The sequence below is a fragment of the Rosa chinensis genome, chromosome 2, assembly GCF_002994745.2.
Source record: "Rosa chinensis cultivar Old Blush chromosome 2, RchiOBHm-V2, whole genome shotgun sequence".
Classification (NCBI taxonomy): Eukaryota; Viridiplantae; Streptophyta; class Magnoliopsida; order Rosales; family Rosaceae; genus Rosa; species Rosa chinensis.
This window is the reverse complement of record NC_037089.1, coordinates 41,316,072-41,338,623: the sequence shown is the minus strand read 5'-3', so window position 1 is coordinate 41,338,623 and position 22,552 is coordinate 41,316,072. Positions and strand designations below refer to the sequence as shown.

At 36.5% G+C, this 22,552-nt stretch overlaps 1 long non-coding RNA gene, 1 other non-coding gene and 1 pseudogene across 4 annotated transcripts; all 3 read right to left on the bottom strand.

The window, feature by feature from the left end:
• Nucleotides 1–1,015: 1,015 nt before the first annotated feature.
• On the bottom strand, nucleotides 1,016–2,370 carry LOC112188092 (annotated as a pseudogene).
• Nucleotides 2,371–11,033: 8,663 nt separating this feature from the next.
• Nucleotides 11,034–11,104, bottom strand: TRNAG-GCC. The gene has a single exon. It is a non-coding gene; the product is annotated as a tRNA-Gly (tRNA).
• A 1,531-nt stretch (nucleotides 11,105–12,635) lies between these two features.
• Nucleotides 12,636–19,850, bottom strand: LOC121051685. 3 transcript variants are annotated; one of them, XR_005806481.1, is made up of 4 exons: nucleotides 17,980–19,850; nucleotides 15,669–15,930; nucleotides 14,796–15,560; nucleotides 12,636–14,722 (listed from the first exon to the last, which is right to left on the bottom strand). It is a non-coding gene; the product is annotated as an uncharacterized LOC121051685 (long non-coding RNA). The 3 variants fall into 3 exon arrangements; XR_005806480.1 differs by lacking the exon at nucleotides 17,980–19,850 and adding an exon at nucleotides 16,872–17,964; XR_005806479.1 differs by lacking the exon at nucleotides 17,980–19,850 and adding an exon at nucleotides 16,850–17,963.
• Between the last annotated feature and the right edge of the window lie 2,702 nt (nucleotides 19,851–22,552).

The window sequence follows — 22,552 nt, the reverse complement described above, 5'->3', positions numbered from 1 at the left end:
GAGAATCATATACTTAAGAAAAACTATGGTCTAAGTGCCGGACCTGGACTTAGACGCGGGAATTATCATCTACATAAACAAAAGAATTGGTTATTGCAGTGAAACATAAATAGGATTGTTAGTGGTTGATTCCAAAACTACAGGTTCCATCATCTTTGTTTTTCAACTTATATTTTGTTTCCTTGTTTTTTTTTTCCCTTAATTTTCACATTATTTCTTTATTCAAAAATCTAAAAAATAATATCTTCTCTCTCTTCATTGTTCATTGTGTTTCTGTGATTTTGTGTTTGGATGAATTGAGCTAAGATTTAAATTGATCATCAATCCTCAATTGGAACGATCTCGTACTTGTACATTATACTAACAATGCATGATTCGTGCACTTGCGAGTTTTAATTAAAATTTCACAAGTTTTTGGCAACCGATTATTTCCTTTTCACGACCAAGCTGCTCTTCAATCCTAGTTGGCATTTGTCCTACATCACTTCTTTAGGTCATGTTGCTAGTAATACTTCTGTTTGGTTTAATTGTCTCTCCCTGTATGTGTCCCTAGTGTTTTGTTTAGATTAGCTGGGAGAAGGCTGTGTTAGAGGTTTTCTTCTATAGTTTTTCTTTTCTTCATAAAAAACAAATTTTAAGATGACCGCCGTCCGTTAGGGTAACCAACCGTGAAACCTGTTTCAAGTTGGATCAATCCTTGGATCCAATGAAATGTGGTTTTGCTGGTTCCTTTGTTTGTTTTTCTTGACTTTGACTTCATAATTTCTCCAATGCTCTTAAGCAAAGCCTGTGTATACGTTTTGGTCTGTGTTGGAATTCTCAAGGCAAGCTAAATCAAGTGGTATATCAGTCATGCTGGAACAGTTTCTTATCGAAGAGAAAAACATTGAATCAAGGAAAAGTGAAAATGGACGGTGAAAATTTCACTATAAGGAAGGACGTTAACTGAGTAAAAATAAGGTCCTCACTCAGCAAAAAAAAAAAAAGCTCACACTACACACACACCACAGATATATATATATATATATAGCTACTCTTATATATAGCTACTCCTCGCTATTTTTACACATGCATTTAGATTATTACAACAGGCTGGCTAGAGATGGAGAGCTATGTATGTAAAACCAAAACCGCGTTACAAAATTTTTGTTTTTCTACTGATCACAGAACCTCAACTGCCGTGCAATGCAAGCCGGGCATAGCCTCGGACAAGTCGAAGGTCAACATGGATGCCCTCGGCTTCGGTGGCCGGTTTCTATATCCTCCGACCGGTAACGATCCCGGAGTTGATCGCTCAAAGGTTCCAAGCCACTTAGCTTGCATGTACTTGTGCTTCCTCCAAGGTCCCAAATGCATTTTCTTCTCTTTCATACATTTTTTAGCCGCGCTGCACAAAATTTTGATCAAGACTCGTAGTCTTTCGGCTTTCCCGACAAAGACTTCCGGCAAAAAGCTAATTAAACGGTTGTAGTCTTGGCTAGCTCTAGCCATCTCAAACTCTGCTCGGAAATTGAGCTCGATCACTACCCTAATCTCCCCTCTCTTTGTATCCGAATTGTCTAGCACTTCCAAAAAGTGTGCTCTCCTGCAAATTCACATACAAGAAGAATTCCAATAATCAGCCACATGAAGGAGATATATATATAGACATTAATATTGTACCTATAAGCTATCAGCTAGATAGCTAGATTGAAATTAATAAAGATGTAGTTGTAGATGATCGATATAAGTACCTGATGGGATATTTGCTGAGCTTCTCCATTTGGATTTGCAAATGGCACAGTTGTAACCTAAACTAATAAGGCGATTGCATATTTCCCTTCGCAAACAATTCCGGCAGTCTCCGGCCACCGCCCTCGAACAGACGCAATACATGCTATTCATAGTTTCTCTCAGCGCCTCCTTGGTGGCTTGTCGAATTTTCTTTTCTACGCCACTGCTTCTACACAACGTTGCCTGCAATTCCAAATACCCAATCAATTAAGCAACAATTAATATGGTCAATACCTAACCTAATAAACGAGTCAGATACTTGCATACAAATAGAAATGAAAAGAATCAACTAATTAATTACTTGGAGAAGTTGGTGTTGTTCCTCCCAAAATGCCTTGTTCTCCTCCACAGAAGCTTCATCTTCCTCTTCCTCATCGGAGCCTGACGTGATATTGCCCGGGTAGGCATCCGTGGCAGGTTCCTCGATAAACCCCAGAACCATGTCAGAAAGACTGGCAGCTCTGCCGGGAAATTCCAAAATATCGTCGGCGCTCAGGCGAGTAACCGGAATTCTAAGCATTACTCCGGGCATCCTCCTCGATCTTTGCAAAATTTTTGGGGCACGTGGTGTTGATGAATGGTTGAGACTCCCCGGGCAGGCGCGGCCTTCAATTTATAAGGGGAGGGAGGGGTGGGGCCCAGTCAATCCGACGTGGACGAACGAAGCGCCGCGAACATGAAGGAATCTGTCGTATTGGTGACGTCAGTCGGATGGAGGTGTACCATGTCATGGAACAGAGTTGGGTGGTTCCGCGTCCTCGTCTTCAGCAATCTTGTGTTATCCGTATCGAATATTCTGATTATTACATGCTCTTCCTCTAGTTTAATCTCTACAACTATAACTCTATAAGGGAATGGAAGCCATTCTTCTGGTGTAAAAGTTTCATCAAAATTTAGATTACCATATATGTCCTTTGAATGAAATAAACCGTAGTTCATACAAATCACATCTGAAATGTCTTTATGATATCAATTTTTTATTCAGAAAAGAAGAAATGAGTGATTAGAAGCACAATTTTAATCCATAAATTGTTGCAGGTAGTTTCTTAATTCTTTTTAGTGACTGAAATTTGAGATTAAAGCATATCAAGTTTTATATTATTAATTCGGAAACCGCTCGGATATGATGCTAATAATAATTAATTCAGAGTGTGCTTTTGTCGTGGTTGTGTTAGTAAAAACTGGCGGGCTCTATCCCCTCCCACGGTCAGTATAAAGAATGAGCACAAATTACACGTGGCTTTAGCTAATAAAGTAATAAGGGATGTTGATCTCTACTCTTATCCACTGGGCTACCTTGTTTGTCTCCAAACTTACATGTTTATATCATTCTAATAGGTCATGATTGTTATAGATATTCTTTTTTTTTTTGTAATAATGATCACACTACTGTATTTTATCATATATTTTACTATTTTTGTGTCCATATTATATCAACAATATATATATATATATATATACTCAGCACCATTTGGTCTAAGAACATAAGTCTCATTTTTATAAACCTGAAGTTAGTGAATACGACTCACAATAAACTAGATATTGTATTTTAGTTGTTTATTTGATAAAAAATAATAATATATATTTAATTATTTATATATTTATCGTGAATTTAGGATTTAGTGTATAATTTATTGATATTATCCAACAAATCAAATTCCACTACTGTCAAAAGCATTACCATTTAACCCTCAAAATATATAGTATTTTAACATTTGGTTATGCCCTAGATGACATACTCGAGAATGTGAAGGTTTTAAGGCAAATCTAGAGAGATATCTTCATCAACTTTAAGTCTTTAATACGAGTAGTTTGTGATTTATTATTTAAAAACCTGTCCATTGTACCTAGTTGGAACAAATGAGTTTTAAATAATTGATCCCTTTATAAAAGGAGTACTTTGAAAAAGCGTACGAAAGCAATGAAAGTATATTGTAGAATATACATAATATCTCGTTGGTAGGTTGTGGTGATATGAGTAGGATTTGATGTTACCATCCTGGATATAATCTTGCATATCATCTTCCTTGTCACTTTTCCGGCGTTTATACATATGTATATTCGAATGTGGGAATCTTAGGTAGCAAAGTAATTATAATTTTTTTAATTTTTAGTTAAGTAATTAAAATTGTGATATGATATATTTTATCGAATCATAAACTAACATGCAGACAAAAAAATAAGAGAAATAAATATAATTTTTTCTTGAGTTATTCATGATTCACTAGCTTGTTTATATTATCAAAAATTAAATTTAACCTAGCTATAGCTATTGTGTTTTTTTTATATATATAATTTTTTTTTATCTAAGAAGAACTTTCTATAGCTATTTTGTTGAGTTGAGTTTCCTTCAAAATTTAGTTATATTTAACTAAAAATCAAATTTAGCTACTCTATTGCAGATGCTCTAATTCACTGTGCTTGTTATTTTATCAAACATTAAATTTAACCTAGCTATAGCTATTGTGTTTTTTTTTTTTTTTATTTATCAAAGAAGAACTTTATATAGCTATTTTGCTGAGTTGAGTTTTGTTTCAAAATTTAGTTATATTTAACTAAAAATCGAATTTAACTAGATAAGGTTACAGTAAGGTTACAGTAAGGTTGTGCTTTAATTTGGTAATCTCTAAAATTGACTACATACTCCAAGTTTAGTAAATTGACTTTTATAACTACAATTGAAAGTATCAAATAAAATAATATACTGCTTTTGGTAAACCACATTATCTTGCCGATTGATTACAGACATATTATCATGTGAAATGATTATAGTTTTGATATGACGTGATTGTCTATTCAGTATGTTTACATCTCATACAGTTGGTAAAAAATTAAATAAACATAAACTTATATCTCTTTTTTTTTTTTTTTGAAAAGGAACATAAAGTTATATCTCTATGTCTACTAAATATTTTATAGTGTTTCATAATATTAAAATTGTGGACTTAAAAGTCATTGAATTAGTTCACCGTGAATGATAAACTGCAATAAATTCAAACTCTGGAATTTCAATATTTTATAGTAAACATAACACTTTTGACTCCTACCATTTTTTTTTCATCAAATAAACAACTCATATACAATAACTAGTCTATTGTGAGTCGAACTCACGACCTCGTACTTATAAAGATGAAACTTATGTCACTAGACCAAATGATACCGGGTCCTTTTGACTCATACCTGTTGAAGCCAACTTGCAAATCAATACAAAAAATCATTAAAAATGGATAAAATAAAATAAGATATTTTTAAACACTTGCATCACAAACCATTTTCTTAATCAATTATGAGCATTCTATTTTAAGTTTAATTGATGGAATGTTAAGCATATATTAAAGAAAAAGGTTAGGATCATTAATCGTTTGATGCTAGATAGATATGTAATGATGGATGATCCATGCCTTATACTATTCTTCTTTCTATGCACCATTACCCTTTGTCTATGCACCATTACCCTTTCTATGCCCCACGAACTCCCTGGATCTACTTGTCCGGTAGTTTGATTCAGCATCTTCCTCGACACCATGTAGCCTTTAGCCCTTTACTGGTTTATGCCTTTACTCATTAATTAATTAGCTCTTTTTCTTTTCTTTTACTAATTAATGAAAGTAAGTATGTGTTGGCTTTTTATAAGAAAACGACTACAACAAATTATAAAGAAAAATCTCTAGGATAAGTGGATAACTAACATTGAGACTATCAAAACCTGAAGTAACAACATTTTGGGGAAGATTGTGTCTCCATGAAGTGCATTGAACGAGTGACCCATCTTCGCTAATCGAGTAGCAGTGAAATTTGCCTCCTGCAAGATGCTGAAAAAACTAGAGTGAAAAAATCTAAATTGCCACTTGATGTCTTGGATAATGTTTTTAAGACAAGCCATTAATTAATGTTACTAACGAGAATCAAAGATTCATTAATTCCTAGCGGTGAAAATTTTGCTCTCAGTCTTCGAATATTAGCCCCTCATTTTAATCTATTTATCTATCTATGTATTATAAAGTGAATTGCTCAAGCTTCACAAAAATATGTATTAAGTAAAATTAAAATTAAAATTAAAACAAGGACGTGAAGGTCATCTTGATTTATTCAAGTTGGGATTGTATTAGTGATCTGGATAAAAGAAACGTAGAGGAAGAGGGGCATGTTGAGAAGAAGAAAATTGAGAGACAGACAAAGAAGAGGAGGGCATGTTGAGAAGAAGATAATTGAGAGACAGACAAAGAAGAATTAGGAGATGGATTTTATTTTATTTTTTTGATCGAATGAGAAATTTCATTGAAGCCCAGGGGCAATATAAAGATGGATGAGGAATAAAAAATGTGTGAGATGAAGAGCAGTATTTTTTATGTTTTTTTTCTTGATTTATTAAAATATGAGGGTAAATTTTATTAGAGGGAAAAATTGTATAATTGATGTACCAGAATTTTTGCTGGCTACAAAGAGCAACACCCTAAGAGCATCTTTAGCAATGCTAACCATTTTTTTGTCAAATTTTAGCTAAAATAGCTAAAAAGTCATTTTAGATAGCCAATTTAGAATTACGTCTGCATCAATGCTCTCTATTTTAGATAGTTTTGAATTTGTATTATTTTTTAAATGAAGATTAAATAGTTTAAATGTATTTATAAATTACATAAAATAACTTAAAAGGAATGTTTTGAATTATAGAGAGTCTCATCTCGCTCTCTATATTTAGGAGCAAGATAGCTAAAAGTTATAATAGATAGCCACTTAGGAGTCTTGTACAGCTACTAAAATAGATAAAAAGCTAAACATGCTCTCCAAAATAGATAAGGAGCCAAAATAGAGAGCCTGCTAAACATGCTCTAAATTGATTAATTGTAATTTATTAAATAGACATGTTATTATCAGGAGATGCAATGCTTCATAATATATTGTTTTATGTATAAAACACATTCAAACAATCTGTACTCATATATAAAACCTCTCAATTTTGATAAAAAAACATAAGTTCATATGTTTTGGGATTCAAAAATATACTTAAATGGGGGGAAGAGCTTCTAATGAGGACTATTAAAATACTATTGCGAGACCCAATTGTCGATCACATTTTCGTAGATAAGCCATTAGATGTTTAGATATTCATGAGTAAATTATTTATGTAAATTTTTAACCAAATTGAAAATCGTTAAGGCATTCAAAATTGTAATTTATCATTTGTAAATATGAAAGGTTCAAGTTTGACAAATTTGGTTTATCCATTAATCTAATCTAGTTAGGTACCTTAATGATTAGCAATTTGAAATAGAACTTTCTGAAGTGATCTACTGATGCATACATAAATATCCAACTGTTGATTTGACGTAATGTAATCGGAAAGTCTATCTCACAACCATTGATTATAAAGTCTTTATAAAGTCCTCATTTTAATGGTCATAATTAGAAGCTCTCCCCAAAATGAGATCCATGGAGTCAATATTTTATTTATTTATTTTGAAAGGGAAGGATGACAATCCATTAAGAATAAAAGTAGGTAACAACATGCCATGACTCATCCTCTATGGGCTATGTCACTATTGATCAATGTAAGGCCGCCCTAAAACAACCTAGATGCAATTACCCTAGCATGAAACACTAGCAACGAAGCCAACGTTGGGATTTAAGGCTGAAGTCCACCCTAACTTGTTGAAAAAACCTAAGACCGCCCTACACAGAAGGAACTTCCCCAGAATCAGTACTAGCTAACATCATTGTCGTGTCCTCCATCACCGCAATAGCATCGGCCTTCTCATCAACCATGTCCAAAGCACGCTTCACTCTAGCACCTTAAGTGAACTTTCGCTTCATCATCACCTTCTTAGCCTCCGTTGGTCTTAACGCTGACTCCAACTACGAAGGATTAAGATCCTTCATTGGTTTGTTACGAGCTCCAAGTGGACGTCCCACCTTTCTCTTCTTTGGTGGAGACACTTTCAGCATTCCATGGAGTCAATATTTGAGTATGCATCTGGTATTTTCAATTATGACAACTAATTAATATAGCTTGACAGATTCCAAAATATGTTAATTCGCTAAATTCCGAGGAAAAAAAAATTAATTTTCTTCTTTTTGAGAAAAAGGAAACCTTTATTCTATAAAATAACGATTAGAAAGCAAGAGAGTAACAAGCTGTAGTATTTTTCACACACCACAAATCGCGCAATAGGAGCAACTTGCACAATTGTAGAATAAACCACTGGTAATATATAGATGGTTGAGAACAATCATCATGAGCCAATGAGGCCCAACCATGAATCACTACGAACGCCCTTTTATTCTGGCTACACCCTATCAAGATTTAGTTAATTTTTCGAAGAAACTCTTCCTATATAATTCATACTAATATATGGTAGGATTTTATTTATTTTTTTATTTTTTTATTTTTTTTATAACAAGAAGCAAACTTACAAAACAAACCACGAGGACAACCTCCTCCCAACTGATTCAAACAAAACACTGGGGTCACAGAGGGGACGGGGCAATGAAGCTAACTGATTAGCAACAAAATTAACTTCTTTATAGATATGCCGGAAATAGATAGAATTTTTACTTGTTAATTAAGTTGATCCACAATGTTGATCGAATATGAATCATGGATTCATGGAATCCAGCTGGTAAGAGAAGATAAGATCTGACTCAAGTAAAAGTGATATTGAGAGTGACACAATTAAGAAAATCAGTAAATCACTGAGAAAAAGTGCGATATAAACAAAACCTGATATAGTTATATGCTTATTATATGTTAACTTTTCGATCACTATAACAAGCAACACTGATCGAAAAGAGAGGCACCAAACTGAAGCCTCCACTAGGTTTATTAAACTTGCTATATGATTCATCAAGTGGAAGCAGACTGGGACTAATATTGATAAACTAAGAAGTTTTAAGGTCCCATTTTAACTTATGCATAATCAACTTGTCAAATGTATGTAGCATATATAGATGTCTATTTGTCATACAGTACAATTCTGAAATTTATACTAAGATTATTTCATTATTGAAATCTCTAGATGATGACTGAAAAAAATTGCCATGAACAATCGAAGTTTATCGATCAATAAACTCAAAGTTGTGCATTGTTTAATATGTTGAGGGTGAGAATTAATTCTTAGAATATTATGATCAGAAAGAAAATTGTGTATCTTTAAGGAGAAACAGAGCTTTAAGTTGCTTCATTAATGAAGGTTCATCTCATGTATTGGGTCTTCACTTGGCAAAAAATGAAGGTTCATCTCATGTAGTGCTTGAGATGGATGCTAAAAAGGCTGTGGATTCTCTTAATTCTACTAATGGAAGTTGGGTTGAGAGCATCTTTTGTAATGCTAGCTATTTTTTAGTCAAATTTTAGCCAAAGTAACTAAAAATCATTTTAGGTAGTCACTTTAGAAATACGTTTGTATCAGTGCTCTATATTTTAGCTAATTTTGAATATTTATTATTTTAGAAATGAATATTAAATAGTTTAAATGTATTTATAAATTTTATAAAATAACTCAAAATAAATGTTTTAAATTATAAAGAGCATCAGTAGATAAAAGTTATAATGGAGAGCCACTTAGAAATCTGGTGTAGCTGCTAAAATAGATAAAAATCTAAAAATACTCTCTAAAATAGGTAAGGAGCCAAAATTAACAGTAGCAAAATCTCTATTTTCCCATCTCTGTAACCAAGTGTTTATTTTTAATCCATAATTATAATTGGCAGCTCATATGATAACTAAATATGTACTTTACGTTCCCTAAGTTTTACTTATCGGTATTTTGACTAAATCATCTACCCTCTTTTCAAATCTAATTCCTCTACAAATAAAATTTTTGTTCCAACAAAAAGTAAAATGCAAAAGCTTCTACCTTTTTTTTTTTTTGGCAAGAGAAAGGTATATTAAGAGGGCAATAAGGATATAAAAGAGAAAAAAAAAGGTAAATTAAAATGTATATTAAAAGGTATTCATACCTCCAAAATTAGTATTTAAACCTTCTAAGTAATAGTTGACTTTGTCAACTCATGTCAAATTGCCAATAAGGACATAAAAGAGAAAGAAAAAGGCCTCTTCTTATCTCTAGTAGTTTTCAACTTGGAGAAAACCTTCTCCTCCAACATAAACTCTAAAATCACTTACCATTGTATCGCACCAATGTCTAACACTCTGGTTTCTCGATTAGGACTACTAAAACCTAGAAGCATCCACTTGAGAAAATTGAAATTTTGGTTTTGCATCTTGATTACATGGTATGATGTTCTCGATTAGTACTACTGTACTCAAAACTAGAAGCATCCACTTCATAAACTTGGAATTTTGGTTATTGGTTTGATTAAATGGTTCTATTTGGCACCGTGTTTTTGTGTGCAGGCCATTGGGAAGAATGATTAGTATTTGTCCTTAGAGAGTCCATGATCTAATAGTGTTTGATCTTACTTTGAATGGCCTTTTATTTAATTACTCTTCTATAATTGTAGGCTTTTCGATGTTGGATTTCTTTGTTTTCACTTCAGTTCTATCTAACTATCTGATTGTTGGATTTCTTTGTTTTCACTTTAATTCTTTTTTGTTGTTGTTGTTGTAATACAATAGCAGTACACAAAAGCCAGAAGGTCAAAAAGAGAAGAACAAAACAAGAAAGCATAACAGTGACATAAACCAAACTAAAACAAAAGTCAAACTATGATAGTTAGAATGTTGGAAGAAAGACTAAAAAATACATATGGATGAAAGAAACAAAATAGAAGCGACAAAATTATGTGAAAGAAAGAGACTACCACCTGGAGATTTTTTTTTTTTTCAAAGGTAAAATAGGATTGTGAATTGTTCAAAATTTGAAGGAGGTCCATTACCGATTTTGGAGGTATGAATAGAATCTAGAAAGAAAAAAAAGGATTTTTATTGATTTTATTGGACAATGGGCATTTTGGGAAAATTAGGGAGGTGTAGATAGCATATTGGAATTTTGTAAAAATAAGTTACAGGTCTATTAAGTGGGGAGATCTAAATACCAATTTTAGAGATATTAATAGAAACTCTCATATTAAAAAAAAAAAACAAACTTACAAGGAATGAAAAAGAAAATCCCTAACTCTCAAAGGGATCAGCAGCATCAAACAGAAGAATATTAAGTAAAGAGGAAGGAGGGTTCTGGACGCATCCTCTTGTGAGCTAACTTAGCTAGCTTTCTCCTTTGGGAAGCCAAACCCAATAGGCTGGTCTGGAAGATGCAAAAATGAACTAGAAAAGAGAAAGGAAAAAATATTTGAGAAAAGGATGCACCAGCCGGGAATCGAACCCGGGTCTGTACCGTGGCAGGGTACTATTCTACCACTAGACCACTGGTGCTCACTGATGAAGATGACCAATAAATATAATTTTATCTATTTTTTTTTCTATTTTTTGGGGCCCCTCAGACCCTCCCTCTCCCCCCAAGGGAAGGAACTTTCTAAAGCAAAACGCACGACTCATGGACTTCCTAACCCCACAGCGGGCCCACAACGATAGGCCAATCGACCACCACTGTTCTTACTTTTAAAAAAAAAAAAAAACAAACAAATAAATAAATAATACAAACAAAGCACCAACGGACCACTTATAACAAAAGTCAGACCAAAAGGCTTGAACATAACTTTTTAAGTGAGCTATTAGATCTCCGGTACACAATGAGCCAAGTAAAATGATCACATACCAACCAAGGACACTCAATCTAATGCAGTGCTAATATCATTCGTAAGGAAGTGTCGACATGTCAACTGGGTCTCTGAACTCATGAAAGATTAACAAACACTCGAGTGAACTTCGCCTCTTGAATAGTGAATACTTGTGATAAATGCGAGCGGTGATTTTGATACTCTACCTTAATTAAAAAGGAATTGCTAGAATTATTCCTGATTTAACATAGAGCATTTTTGTTTATTTTTTCCCTTCGTTTTTGACCATAGTTTAATCTTCGTTTTCGTTTTCCTTTTTCTTGGCTGACATTCTCTTCCCGTTCTATTCTATTGTTTAGAAAAACTGATAGAAACTTGACTCCTTGACTACCCATGTTGGTGAAGAAGATAAAAAGCCCAATCCAATCTACCGATTTAATAGAGATGAAAATCATTGTTATGAAAATTCTGTCGAAAACTTGACTATTGCAAAATCTTTCAACGAAAAACTCAATCAAGAACTTGCTTGATCACAAAAGCAGAAGAAAAAGTGAGCACCAGTCGAGGAGTTCTTCAACCTATAACTTATTTCTGTAATAATAAAAAGGGTAGTATTTTCTCCAATGGATAGAATTTATATAGATACCTGGTGCCTGATGGGTTCCCCTATGTTCAAGGGAACTTGACTCTTGTTAAACTTTATTTTTGTTTCCCATCCTAAATAGCAATTTAGCCTACCAGAATAAGAAATCATTTCCTATTCTGATTAGGATTTCTTACTGCTTATGCAACTAATAATAAATGTGACAAACTAGTTTTTTTTTTCTTTTCTTGACAGCAAAACTAGTGTTAGTTGTTAAAAATAATAATAATCTGAATATTTTTCAAATGGAAGAATCCTTATTGACATTCCTCATTCCTTAATATTTCTTACCACCATATTTGGATAGCATTTGAGATCTAACAATCAAGTGCTTTCCAAAGACATCTAAAAAGACTAGTATTCCTACCCTTTTGGATAGTTGAGATGTTCTAATACTTGAGTTCTTTCCAGAGACATCTAAAAAGACTAGTATTCCTAACCTTTGCAAAATTCCTAGTCGAAATATATCTCCTAGTTCAAACAGATTAAAACTCTATGTTTGCAATTATACAAATACATATGATCACACAAATCAATTCAGTTATTCAAACATAATTCAACATCTCTGCTCTGCAAGTTGAGAAAAACGGTTTGTTGCTCTACAGGCAATAATACGTTAATGCCTTCTGTTCTGGTGGGTTTCAGGTTCCACCCAACTGATGAAGAACTGATCAGTTATTTCCTCTACAACAAGAACAATGTCGGCACAATGGCAGAAGTGCCATCAATGGCTACATACAATTACAACAAAATTATGCCCGAGCTTGACCTTTATGGTGATGTAGAACCATGGCAGATTTGGGAAACGTATGGGGGATCGGAACTGTATGACCAGGATATGTTCTTTTTTACACAGCACAAGACGGTAAACCCCGATGGTTTACGCATTCATCGCAAGGTTGGATCTGGTGGTACTTGGAGTGAAGGAGAACCTGGCAAACTTATTTTTGATCCAAAGCATAAGCAGAAACCTATTGGACAAAAAAGGAAATTTCGATATGAGAATAAAGGGTCTGACCACAATGGTTCTTGGTATTTGGAAGAGTATAGTCTTCTTCTTACTAACTCTGCAAATTATGTACTTTGCCGGCTCCGACAGAACATCAAGACACGAAAGAAGAGGAAGGAGATATTATTGTGCCAAGAATCTAGTGCATTGCCAATGAGTTACATACCTGTAGGGTTCAGGTTCCACCCCACGGATCAAGAGTTGATCAGTTACTTCCTCTACAACAAGCTGACAGAGGAAGCATCATTATACAGTTACAAAAACATTGTGTGCGAGTTTGATCTTTTTGGAACCACAGAACCTTGGGAGATTTGGGACATGTATAGGGGACATGAGTTGTGCAACCAAAACTTGTTCTTTTTCACAAAGCTCAAGAAGGCAAGCCTCAACGGCTCACGCATTCTCCGCAAGATTGGATCAAGTGGGACTTGGAGCGAAACAGATGCCTCCAAATTGATTAAAGATGAGGAATGGCAAAAACATATTGGGCGGAGGAGGAAACTGCGATACGAGAGCAAATGTTCCAAACACCACGGTCATTGGTATTTGGATGAGTATAGTCTTCTAGATGCTAAATCAGATTATGTGATTTGTAGACTGCGAAAGAACAACAAATCACCACTGCCATTGTCTGAATGGAATGGAAACAAGAGAAAGTACAGTGCATTATGCCAAGAATCAAAGGAGAAGCAGAAGCTGCTTTCTGTTACTAACAAAAAGCTAATGCGAAAGCAAAGTAATGTGATGATGAATATAACCAACAACAACAACAACTTGTCTAACCAGCCAATAGATCAGACAACGAGGACGGAACCTTGCACAAAATTCAAATTATTTGGTGTAGAGATAGGTTATAACTTCTAATCCTAGTAGTACAGGAAGAACATAGTTTGTTTATTACTATTTTATTAGATATTCTTCAGAGGGCTATTGTTGCCCTCTTCTTACTGTAATCTTATTGCATTTAATTTTGTTTGGTATATTTCTGATGACCGATCTGCTCCTGTCCTTTGTTTTATTGTTTGATGATACATCTACCTGAGAAGGTCAAAGAACCCTCCTATCTATTAACTAAATAAGCAAAACGTACCTGTAAATCAAGGGAGGTGTCTGACCCCTTCAAATTTGGACTCTTTCTTTCACACTGTGCATTTCCTCATCATGGAAGAAGAGCTTGCAACCCCAAATAATCAACACAATTTAACAAGTCAGCAAAACCACTTCCATACAACGGCTTCATATTTTCCTTACAATGATGAAAATTGCAATTTCCTAGTCCAATCTGGTTATTGGTTCGTTCCATATTAACTGAACTCCACCAAAACACACAACCCTTTTAATTCCACTGTCTTCTCTAACTCTACACATACCCCACTCTAGCTTTGGTTCCTTATAGGGCCACTGCATCATCAGAGCCGAAACGTTTGAACTCTTACATTAGTATCAAATAGAATTCAAACCTTGAGTCCATGGATTTGCTTTCCCACTATACTACTCTAGCAGCCAACATCCATGGTGGAAGTCTCCGGTAACCACTCAGAAAATTGACAACATGCTGCAAACAGCCTTAGAATGAACCACTTGGAGGAAAATTGTTTCAGCAAATTCCCCAAATGCTCCAGCTGAAATAGTGGAGGCAAGAGACTTTTAAACTGGTGTTCCTGCCCAAAAATGTACCACTAGTCATTGCTTTCACCCAAATCACAATCAAATTATGAAAAAGCAGTGTTCTACCTTCTTCATTGACAGTGCTTTAATGATCCAACGCCAAATGGTTCCTCTGTGATCTTTCTGAAATTCTGCCATGTGCTTCCAAGACTGCTATACGATTTAAAGAAAAAACTATCCATAGTTGCACATGGATTAACTCCAGTACGTGTAATTATGATTTGGCTGAGAAAGAAAATTATTCATCTAATAAAAGACCTGCACTAATTCTCTACTGTGAGTCCGTGATGTGTGAACTGTATTTGACAAAACAAGGCCAGGGCTTTATAGACAATGGTGATATAGCTGTTGTTAACAAAATAAGAAATCAAAATCTGGGGACTAAAATTAACCGCCGACAACATAAGAGATGTGAATAATCATACTGCGATTTGAAAGTCACTTCACATGGATAACCATCAAGGGTTCAAGGATAACATCTGAATTACCCTAAGAATCCAAGCATAAGGGCTAGCAACATTCGCAAACTGACATATGTTTCAATAGTGGTTTGAATGGAGAATAAAATTTGGATTCCTTTTGGTACCAAGCTCCTGCTCATAAACAAGCCACATCAAATTTTCAATGATGTGCACTTGAAGCCATAGGATCAGTATATAACTCCAAAGAATCAGCTACTGCTTCAAGATAGCAAAACCTCTGCTGAAAAATGGTTCCCTTCGGTAAGATAAGAGCTGCCATTCTGCCTACAACTTTCTGTCATCAACTTTCGCTACTTGTCTCCAAACATTATTGAAAGACACTGGAAAAGTTCCTTGGCATAAAGTGCAGCTACAAACAGGAAAATGCGTATGATTAATTGTACCAGTGAACGAGGAAATCATCAATATCATAGAAAGACGTTCTTCTGTTTTGCTGTAATAATTTGCCAAATCTTACCTCTACGAAGCAGAATTATGTTTTGCTCCAACCTCCTTGAATTCCGCTGTCCCAGAAGAGTTTTAAATCAATGACCCCCAACAGCTATGATTATATAATTTGATCATCGTTTACTCCAATCTCTTCCATTAATTGGACAACTCAGCTTCCATTTTGATTTTGATGCAGTGCATTTTTTGATCTTCACAAACTGCAATAGATAATGGATGATAAGCTGTCTCAATCTGGCAGCTGACTAACAATGCCCGCGAGAGTTAGTTGCCTGATAGAATTAACAGAGGAGATATAAGAATTTAAAGATAATGCAATCTGTATTCAAAGATAGCTTTCATGGAGTCCCCACTCTCCATCAACAAAACCTAAAGAGATTAGTTTGGCAAAAAGTTATCAACTTCATCTGAGATAATAGCTGTTCATACATACACATTGAAATTGGTTTTCTAGGTGTCTGAATTGGTCTCACATACATCAGTGGGACTCTAAGGATGATGCACCAGCAAAATAGTTCGAATGTTATGTTATCTTTAGCAATAATAACTCCATGCTGATAGATTTTCATCATTAAGATTATTGGCTTGTAACCAAGACTCACACAGCCACGTAAACAACATTACATAGCACTAAAGATTCATGGTTTGTGTTCGGACATTATTCTTGTCCAAATCAATTTGGACACACCCATCCAAATTCTCTCATATTTGCATAAGCCATACTATACTTTCAGGATAAGAACCATTCATTTTCTAAATTAATCTGTGAAAATCATTTGTAAAAAAATTCAATGAAATCTGAGACTGTTTACTTATCCAACCCTATCAAACAATTGGACAGTTTTGGTGAAAGTTAACAATCTTATGATAAATCATCCATTTCTTTTGACACAGTTGGATGACTGTGATGTTCATTTTCACTGATTTTTTTTTTTTTTGCATGCATGATTTTTAAACAGTGATTTAGTATATAAATGTTCCCAATTATGATAATACTTTTATGTAACGAAATATATGGGAGTGAGTCCTAACGGGCGTGTCTGATACAGGAGTATTTTCCTTTATCTTGCATCATATGAAACAAACTAGTTAGATGAATTCTTTATCGGATGACAGAGAAACAAAATTCAAACATGAGCCAAAATACAAGTTTTGGCCATCAATAAAATTGCAAATAAACTCTGTTGGTACCATGTCGCTGATGCGTCCTCACCCATGTCAGAAACTCAAAGTCAAAGGACACGGTCTGACACATGTTGGAGCTGTGTCATGTCATGTCCTGTCAGAGTATCCAACACCGGAGTGACCAGACTCCTGATCAATTGAAGTCTTGGTGCTTCAGTGAGGAAATGGTGTTATCTCTCGAATCAGAATGGTTCATTTACTGCATGTTCTGAACACAATCAAATAACCCATCCAAATTTATAAAATGGAAAGAAAAAAAAAGGAGAATGTGGTTTGCATTTTAAGGAGAACAAAACTTTCCCTGAAAATAAAAATAATCATAGAACACAGAACAAGTTCTGTAGATGGCCAATAAAACTCCAAAACAAAGAAACCATCAACAATAAAAGAAACAGACAAAACTAATAAAAAATGGAAAGAACCATCCCAAAACTCTGAAGAAACCCAGGCGCACAAGATTGCAACCACTAATGAGCTCCTGTCCTTCACTTGTTGAATTTTTCTTTTGGGTACAAAAAAGTTTAGATAAGAGGGAGGCTTCCCTACACTACCAGGGCCAGGGCAAACCTACGACCTCAACCCAACAGGACTTACGAAACTGGCCAGTGTCCCAGCCCAGCCCATTGGTATGGAATTATGCAGGACATTTCCTAGATTGCCCACCAAATGAGAGATTGTTGGTAGCGGGGATCGAACTTATGTGGGTTTACACCTCAAGTCCGCCCTTGCCAACTAAACCAACTCTCATTGGCTTTTTTCTTCTTTTTTTTTCTTTTTTTTTTCCCCCGAAAACAGCATCTCTGCATTCTATGTTCAACCACCAATGTAGTAAAAATACTGGAAAGAATACAGTACTCAACCAGATTCTTCTACACTTCAATAAACAATCAGATATGTCTCTCCAGTTATGATAACTGTAATGGAAATACCTTTGCAATTCTTAATTTTTTAATTAACACAAGACTGTTCCATATAATAATATCAAAATGAGAAACACGATTGACACTGCAGTACTACCCCCTGGGACATTTGCAGTCTTTCGGAATTATAAGTATTTTTCAAAATCTTGGGACTGTAAGAACTAAAAAAGTGATGTACAACAATGACAGTAAAATGATAAGGGAATAGGAAAGTACCAGGTTCACAACATAGAGTTCTAGACTTCTAGAAATCACTGAGAAATTAGAAAAACTCCGGCTACCCACCAAAGATGTCTTGGAATGGCTCCAAGTCAACCCATGTTACAAAAACAAGCAGAAGGTCTCAGGATTTTTCACTAATAACTCATCTTTCAGAACTTGCAAGTTACAAAGTAGCACTTGGAGCCATTGATAATCATCGAAACACTCAGAACTCTTGCACTAAAGGATTTTGAATGACTAAAACTATGACACTTAACACACGACATAAAGAAAATCAAAAAACAATAACCAATAATTTATTTGTGAATTGCATTTATTACATAATGAAGGACAAACTCTTAATTATAGGGTGCTTAGTAAGTGGACTTTTTAAAAATAATTCAACTGACTTCACATCAAAAAGTCTCAGGTCACCAAAGGTTTCACATACCTGATGACTGTACTATTTTACACTGCTTTGATAACACTGCAAAAGTATTTCAACTACTATTACGATGACAAGATCAAAATGAACTAAGGGGAATTTGGCAACCATATGAAGTCAACTCTGTTTATTTATTTATTTTATATTTTTTCAGAGTACTGGAATAAAGAGCAATTACTGCAGGGAAAAAATTGGGCATCAAGGATTCTTAGGAAAAAAAAAGGGCATTGAGGAAAACAATGATGTCTCTCGAATCAGAATGGCCCATTATCTTCATGTTCTGAACTTGGTCAAATAGAACAAAACTCAAAAGTTGCTCAAATCAAACCAAAAGTAAAATCAAAGCATATATAGATAATGAAAAATGTGATTGGTTGATTATTTAATTTTTAATCTTTTGTATATGAGAAACAAATTTTTTTTACTGAGAGTGGAGAAAATTAGGAGGCAGGGAACAAGGGGTTCACTAGAAGACAGGCAACAAAAACACCAAAATAAGAAGCCGTCTAAATAAGTGAAATAAACAAATTAAGAAGGATGGAAAGAGCCATCACAAAACTCTGAAGAAACCGAAGCACACAAGACAACAACAACAACTTATGAGCTCACTATAATATCTACCTTACTAACAATAAATCCTTTTCTCAGGGATATGTGGTTGTGTGTGTACAAGAACTAAAAATAAAATATTTGTACACCAACAGATACATGCATTAAGAAGCCATAATATTTAAAACCCAAGCTTCAAAATTAAACTCGGCATCCCATTTAGCAAAAAGACATTTGATACATAGAGTACTGGGCAAAACAAAAAACTGAAAGAGGATAAACATATATTTGAAAGTCAGAAATCTTTTTGAGCTGTTCTCATCACTTAACAAGAAGGTGGGGGTTGTGGAAGAGTTCCAAATGTAAGTAGCCAAACACCAAACTATTTTGTTATCAAACAGAATTTTGATAACAAATGCGTGTAGAAACTATACAACAAAGTTAGGCCAGCATACTGCAAGGTCAGCCATAACCAATGCAGAAGTCCACCAGCAGATCCATATCAGATCAAATTTCAGGAACAAAAGAAGGTGACATAGATTTCTGGGTTGTAGCAGCCCAGAAATCCATTGGCTTTTCCTATTTTCAAATATGGCTCTATTTACTTGATATTAATGTAATTGTGTGAAATGCAAAATGATCCAAAAAGCACCTAAAAAACAAACACAAGTCCAAGAAGTTGAACTTATTTTGCCCATTCCCCAGAGCCGTGCAATCAATTCCCAACAACTAAAGCACGCCTTTGAAACAACCCAACACCACTAAACCCTTAAACATCCTCCACCACAGTAAAACACAGAAACTTGAGGGAACGCCCCAATGTGGGCAAACATAGCCAAAGGCACAAAACATAGTCTACAAATTGAATAACAGAGAAGAAGGCTGAATTGAATCTTACAGAACCAAACCAGACGAGGCAATCAATCCCAGAGAGTTGAGAGAAGAAGCTGCTGCAGGCTGCAGAGACAAGTCAAAAGGTCGAGGTGGGCGGAATCGTAAAATTGGGGGAAATGAAGGCCAGGTACAAAAAAGAGAGTCCAGCGGACAGATGGCACAAGGAGACGACAGCAGCGTAGAAAAGAAAAAGAAAATGGGAAAAATAAAGAAATTTCCTATCACTTTAAGGAATGCAATTCCTAAACGAATGAGGTTTAGGTCGTTGCAATCCTTTGTTTCCCAGTCCAGACGGGTCGAAACTCTTTATCTCATTCTCAATCCTCTCAATTGGATACCTCAAAACACCACTTCTCGAAATTCGATTCAGATTTTTTTTGAAAAAGGAAAAAAAAAAATCAGTCCAAAGTAAACGACGATGGCCTACGTTCCGGTAGGTTTCCGGTTCCACCCGACCGACGACGAGCTCATCCGGCACTACCTGTATTTGAAGAACAAGGTCAGCAAGGGAGAAGATGAGGCGGCCGCGGCCGCGGCGGTGGTGCCGGAGTTTGATTTGTATGGCGAGACGGAGCCCTGGAACATTTGGGAAGCCCACGGCGGAGCGGATCTGTACGACCAGGATTTGTTCTTCTTCACGAAGCTGAAGAAGGTGAATCCCCACGGCACGCGAATCAATCGGAAGATTGGGACGGGGACTTGGAGCGAAGGCGAACCGTCCAGGCCCATTTTCGTCGGCGAGAAGAACAAGAAGAACAAAACCCCAATCGGCCGGAAGAGGAAGTTCCGGTACGAGAACAAGCTCTCCGACCAGCACGGCTGCTGGTACATGGAGGAGTACAGTCTCGACGGCATCAAATCCGCCGATTACGTCATTTGCCGGCTGCGGGAGAACAACAGATCTGGAGGCGGGACCGGAGGGAATAGGGATTTGCTGGCCATATCGGTGGCGGCGTCCATGGAAGCTTCTGGACCGATTCCGGTGGGGTTCAGGTTCCACCCTACGGATCAGGAGCTGATCTGTTACTTTCTCTACAACAAGAACAAGGGCAAGGGCGGCAGAGGCCTGTCGTTCATCGCCGAGGAGGTGGCGGCGGCGGCGGAGGAGGAGGAGGAGGAAATTAAGGCCCTCCCGGCGCCGGAGGAGCCTCCATTGGAGACAGCGGCGGCGGAGGCGGAGGCGGAGGAGAGCAAAGACAACGGCAAAGAAGAGGAAGGCCACGCGCCGCCTGCGGAGGCGGAGGAAGAGAAGAGGAAGAACGGCGGCGGAGGCGATGCGGGGGCGGAGGGAGAGAAGGAGAAGACCGGCCAAGTGTTGGCGCTGGTGTCAGTGGAGGAGGAAGAGGAGAAGAAAAAGAAGAAGGAGAAGGAGAAGGAGAAGGAGAAGAAGGAAGGAGAGGGGCAAGCGGCTCCTCTGCTATTACTGGAGTACATGAAGAACAAGGACGAAGACGAGAAAGGGCTGAAGCTGGTGGCAAGGGAGGAGGAGGCGGAGGTGGTGGAGGCGGTGGAGGTATGTAAGAAAGAGAATCAATTTTTGCACGAGTTTGATTTGTTTGGAAGCACAGAGCCTTGGGAGATATGGGAAATGTTTAGGGGAGCTGAATTGTGCAACCAGGACTTGTTCTTCTTTACACAATTGAAGAAGGTGAACCCCAAGGGCTCACGCATTGGCCGCAAGGTTGGGTCCGGCGGTACTTGGAGCGAAGGAGATGTCTCCAAGCCCATTGTTGATGACAGAACTGGAAACCAAATTGGCCGGAAGAGGAAGTTGCGGTATGAGAAAGTTGGCTCTCCACACCATGCTTGTTGGTATTTGGATGAGTATAGTCTGCTTGATGCTGATATTGGAGATTATGTCATTTGTCGTCTCCGGAAGAATGACAAGTTAGCAGCAGCAGCATTCTCATCTGGTGAACCAATCCACAGCAGGAAGAGGAAGTCCACTCCTTCCACGACTGCAGCAGAATCAAAACATCCTCCCGCTACTCCACAAGAATCAAAACATCCTTCCACCACTGCGGGAGAATCAAAACCGGAGGAGGACTCATCAAAGGCAAAGCGCAAGCGCACTACCGGGCTCACACAAGTAGAGGAAGCTGCAGCAGATGTGTTGATGAATATGGCCAACAGCACCCTCAACAACAGCACATTGAAACTATTTGGTATTGAAATTGGTTCTACTCCTACTATAGGAGGAGAATGACTCTTGTTGATCTGTTTGTTTATGCCTGAAATACAGTGGAGTGGGAGTGGGAGTGGGAGGCCTTATCATCCCCTCCCGCTACTGTGGTGCGGGTTGATTAGGAAGGAAGGAAATCAGTGTCGGTTATTTATGCCCAAAATCCAGTAGGTAGGCTAGGCTCTCGCTCCCCACTACTGGAAGGAAGAAAATGTGTCTTTTGGACAGTCATCACTGTTATTTATTTATGCTTCAAACCCAGTTTGAGGCACTAGGCCATCAGGACTGCGGTTTCATTAGGAGGAAGAGCATATGTCTTTTGTAATTTATGTTGTTGAGCAAACTTCTAAGTTATATTTCATTTTGAGGGAAGAGCATTGTCATTTTGGATTTTCTTTCTATTTCATTTCCTTTTGCTCATAACAAGTTCTCCTGATCTCAATCGAGAGCGACGAAACAGCTCTGCTTCTGTTGGACATGGTGTTGACAGTTGAATCCAGTGCGGAGCTTTGGTGTGT